At 38.0% G+C, this 5,210-nt stretch overlaps 1 non-coding gene across 1 annotated transcript; it reads right to left on the bottom strand.

The window, feature by feature from the left end:
- Positions 1–1,507: 1,507 nt before the first annotated feature.
- Positions 1,508–1,615, bottom strand: LOC127747838 (small nucleolar RNA R71). Its single transcript, XR_008009785.1, has one exon. It is a non-coding gene; the product is annotated as a small nucleolar RNA R71 (small nucleolar RNA).
- Between the last annotated feature and the right edge of the window lie 3,595 nt (positions 1,616–5,210).

The raw sequence follows: 5,210 nt of genomic DNA, 5'->3' as shown, positions 1-5,210 counted from the left end.
GTGAGTCATTTTTGTGTTTTTCTCTCTCATCATTAAAAATTCAAAAATAAAAAATATCTTTCCTTTATTTGTCTCATAAATTTCAAAAACTTTGGGTTGACTTAGTCAAAATTTTTTAAAATAAGTTGTTTCTTGTTAGTCAAATCAAGATTTCAATTTTAAAAATCCTATATTTTCAAAATCTTTTTCAAAAATCAAATCTTTTTCATTTTTCTTATTAATTTTCAAAAATTTTAGAAAAATGATTTTCAAAATCTTTTTCTTAATTTTATTTCATAATTTTCGAAAACTTTACTAACAATTAATGTGATTGATTCAAAAATTTGAAGTTTGTTACTTTCTTGTTAAGAAAGGTTCAATCTTTAAATTCTAGAATCATATCTTTTAGTTTCTTGTTAGTCAAGTAATCAATTTTAATTTGAAAAATCAAATCTTTTTAATTTCTTTTTCAAATCTTTTTCAAAACAGATCTCAACCATATCTTTTTTCAAATCATATCTTTTTCTAAATCAATTTCAAAAAAAATCTTTTCTAACTCCTTATCTTTTCAAAATTGATTTTCAAATCTTTTTCAACTAATTAATTAACTTTTTGTTTATTTCTTATCTTTTTCAAAACTACCTAACTACTTTTCTCTTTCTAATTTTCGAAAATTCCTCACTCTTTTTCAAAATTCTTTTAATTAACTAATTGTTTCAAATTTTAATTTTAATTTTATTTCTTCTCTTAATTTTCGAAAATCGCTCACTTTTTTTCAAAAATAATTTTCAAAAATCTCTCCCTCTCATCTCTTTCTATTTATTTTATTTATTTACTAACACTTCTCTTCATCTTAAAATTCGAACCCTCTCTTCTCCTTTGTATTTGAATTTTTCTCTTCTTCATTCTTATTCTTCTTTTCTTCTACTCACATAAAGGAATCTCTATATTGTGACAAAGAGGATTCCTCTTCCCTTTTTGTTCTCTTCTTTTTCATATGAGCAGGAGCACGGACAAGGACATTCTTGTTGAAGCAGATCCTGAACCTGAAAGGACTCTGAAGAAGAAGCTAAGAGAAGCTAAAGCATAACAATCCAGAGAAAACCTTATAGAGAATCTCGAAAAAGAAGCAGACATGACCGAACCCAACAATAATGCAAGGAGGATGCTTGGTGATTATACTACACCTACTTCCAATTTTTATGGAAGAAGCATCTCAATCCTTGCCATTGGAGCAAATAATTTTGAGATGAAACCTCAACTAGTTGCTCTAATGTAACAGAACTGCAAGTTTCATGGACTTCCATCAGAAGATCCCTATCAGTTTTTAACTGAGTTCTTGCAGATTTGTAATACTGTTAAGACTAATGGAGTAGATCCTGAAGTCTACAGGCTCATGCTTTTCCCTTTTGCTGTAAGAGACAGAGCTAGAACATGGTTGGGCTCACAACCTAAAGATAGCCTAGACTCTTGGGATAAGCTGGTCACAACCTTCTTGGCTAAGTTCTTTCCTCCTCAAAAGCTTAGCAAGCTTAGAGTGGATGTTCAGACCTTCAAACAAAAAGATGGTGAATCCCTCTTTGAAGCTTGGGAAAGATACAAGCAGTTGACCAAAAAGTGTCCTTCTAACATGCTTTCAGAGTGGACCATTTTGGATATATTCTATGATGGTCCATCTGAGTTCTCTAAGATGTCACTAGACCATTCTGCAGGTGGATCCATTCACCTAAAGAAAATGCCTACAGAAGCTCAAGAACTCATTGACATGGTTGCAAATAACCAGTTCATGTACACTTCTGAAAGGAATCCTGTGAATAATGAGACGCCTCAGAGGAAGGGAGTTCTTGAAATTGATGCTCTGAATGCCATATTGGCTCAGAACAAAATGTTGACTCAGTAAGTCAACATGATTTCTCAGAGTCTGAATGGATGGCAAAATGCATCCAACAGTACTAAAGAGGCATCTTCTGAGAATCCTACAATGGTAGAGGTGAATTACATGGGTGAACCTTATGGAAACACCTATAATTCCTCATGGAGAAGTTATCCAAATTTCTCATGGAAGGATCAACAAAAGCCTCAACAAGGGTTTAATAATGGTGGAAGAAACATGTTTAGCAATAGCAAGCCTTTTCCATCATCTTCTCAACAACAGACAGAGAATTTTGAACAGAGTCCCTCTAACTTAGCAAACATAGTCTTTAATCTATCTAAGGCCACTTTAAGTTTCATGAGTGAAACAAGGTCCTCCATTAGAAACTTGGAGGCACAAGTGGGTCAGCTGAGTAAGAAAATCACTGAAACTCCTCCTAGTACTCTCCCAAGCAATACAGAAGAAAATCCAAAAAGAGAGTGCAAGGTCATTGATTTTATCAAAATGACCGAATCCAAAGAGGAAGGGGAGGACGTGAATCCCAATGAGGAAGACCTCATGGGACGTCCTCCAGACAGAAAGGAGTTCCCTATTGAGGACTTAAAGGAATCTGAGGCTCATATAGAGACCATAGAGATTCCATTAAACTTCTTTCTGCCATTCATGAGCTCTGAGAACTATTCTTCCTCTGAAGAAGAGGATGATGATGTAACTGAAGAGCAAGTTGCTCACTATCTAGGAGCCATCATGAAACTGAATGCCAAGTTGTTTGGTAATGAGACTTGGGAAGGTGAACCTCCCTTGCTCATTAGTGAACTAAATACATGGGTTCAGCAAACTTTACCTCAAAAGAAACAAGATCCTGGTAAATTCTTAATACCCTGTACCATAAGCACCATAACTTTTGAGAAGGCTCTGTGTGACCTGGGGTCAGGTATAAATCTTATGCCACTCTCTATAATGGAGAAACAGGAGATCTTTGAGGTACAAGCTGCAAGAATCTCATTAGAGATGGCAGACAAGTCAATAAAACAAGCTTATGGATTGGTAGAGGACGTGTTAGTGAAGGTTAAAGGCCTTTACATCCCTGTTGATTTCATAATCTTAGACAATGGGAAGGATGAGGATGAATACATCATCCTTGGAAGATCCTTTCTAGCCACAACAGGAGCTGTGATTGATGTTGATAGAGGAGAGCTAGTCATTCAATTGAATGGGGACTACCTTGTGTTTAAAGCTCAAGGATCTTCCTCTGCAACCATGGAGAGGAAGCATGAAAAGCTTCTCTCAATACAGAGTCAAACAAAGCTCCCACAATCAAACTCTAAGTTTGGTGTTGGGAGGTCACAACCAAACTCTAAGTTTGGTATTGAACCCCTATATTCAAACTCTAAGTTTGGTGTTGGGAGGTCCCAACAATGCTCTGAACATCTGTGAAGCTCCATGAGAGCTCACTGTCAAGCTATTGACATTAAAGAAGCGCTTATTGGGAGGCAACCCAATTTTTAATTATCTATATTTCTATTGTTCTTTTATGTTTTATTAGGTTTATAATCATGTGGAGTCACAAAACAATTGCAAAAATTAAAAACAGAATCAAAAATAGAAAAGAAAAAGTACACCTTGGAGGAAGAGCTGTCTGGCATTTAAATGCCAGAAACAAGCATCTGTCTGGCGTTTAACGCCAGAAATAAGCACCAAGCTGGCGTTTAACGCCAGAAACAAGCATCAGGCTAGTGTTAAACGACAGAAACAGGCTACATCTGGGTGTTTAACACCAGAAACAAGCTACAGTCTGGCGTTAAACGCCAGGATTGCATATAGAGGGCGTTTTACACGCCTAAAAAGTGCAGGGATGAGAAATCCTTGACACTTCAGGATCTGTGGACCCTACAGGATCACCTCAGGATCTGTGGACCCCACAGGATCCCCACTTACCCCACTTCTCTCTTCTTCACACAATCCAATAACACTATACCCTTCACCAATCACCTCAATCTATCTTTCCCATTACCCCTTCACCAATTACATCCATCCACTCTTCCCTATAAACCCCACCTACCTTCAAATTCAAAATCTTTTTTCCACCCAAACCCACCCTAAATAACCGAACCCATACCCCTATCCCTCCACTATATAAACCTCCATCCTTCTTCATTTTCACACAACACCACCCTCTCTTCTTCCCCTTGGCCGAAACCCACACATCTCTCCCTCTCCTCCATATCTTCTTCTTCTTCTTCTATTCTTTCTTCTTTTGCTTGAGGGCGAGCAATATTCTAAGTTTGATGTGGTAAAAGCATAGCTTTTTTGTTTTTCCATAACCATTGATGGCACCTAAGGCCAGAGAAACCTCAAGAAAGAGGAAAGGGAAGGCAATTGCTTCCACCTCTGAGTCATGGGAGATGGAAAGATTCATCTCAAAAGCCCATCAAGACCACTTCTATGAAGTTGTGGCCAAGAAAAAGGTGATCCCTGAGGTCCCTTTCATGCTCAAGAAAAATGAGTATCCGGAGATCCGACAAGAGATTATAGGAAGAGGATGGGAAGTTCTTACCAACCCCATTCAACAAGTCAGAATCTTAATGGTTCAAGAGTTCTATGCCAATGCATGGATCACTAGGAGCCATGATCAAAGTATGAACCCGAATCCAAAAAATACCTTACAATGGTTCGGCGGAAATGCTTAGATTTCAGTCCGGAGAATGTAAGGTTGGCATTCAACTTGCCTGTGATGCAAGAAGACGCACGCCCCTACACTAGAAGGGTCAACTTTGATCAAAGGTTGGACCAAGTCCTCATGGACATATGTGTAGAAGGAGCTCAATAGAAAAGAGACTCAAGAGGCAATCTGGTTCAATTAAGAAGAATGGACCTTAAGCCTGTGGCTAGAGGATGGTTGGAGTTCATCCAACGCTCCATCATTCCTACTAGTAACCGATCCGAAGTAATTGTGGATCGGGCCATCATGATCCATAGCATCATGATTGGAGAGGAAGTAGAAATTCATGAAGTCATCTCTCTAGAACTCTACAAAGCAGCCAAAAAGCCCTCCACCTTGGCAAGGCTAGCTTTTCCTCATCTCATTTGCCATCTATGCAACTTAGCTGGAGTTGTCATAGAAGGAGACATCCTCATTGAAGAGGACAAGCCCATCACTAAGAAGAGGATGGAGCAAACAAGAGAGCCCATTCATGGATCTCAAGAGACGCATGAGGAAGCTCATCATCAAGAAATTCCTGAGATTCCTCAAGGGATATATTTTCCACCAAACAACTATTGAGAACAACTCAACACTTCTCTAGAAGGATTGAGTCATAACATGAACCAATTAAGGGTAGAACACCAAAAGCACTCC

Source organism: Arachis duranensis, chromosome 5 (genome assembly GCF_000817695.3).
Source record: "Arachis duranensis cultivar V14167 chromosome 5, aradu.V14167.gnm2.J7QH, whole genome shotgun sequence".
In the NCBI taxonomy this organism is placed as follows: Eukaryota; Viridiplantae; Streptophyta; class Magnoliopsida; order Fabales; family Fabaceae; genus Arachis; species Arachis duranensis.
This window is presented reverse-complemented; position numbering and strand designations above follow the sequence as displayed.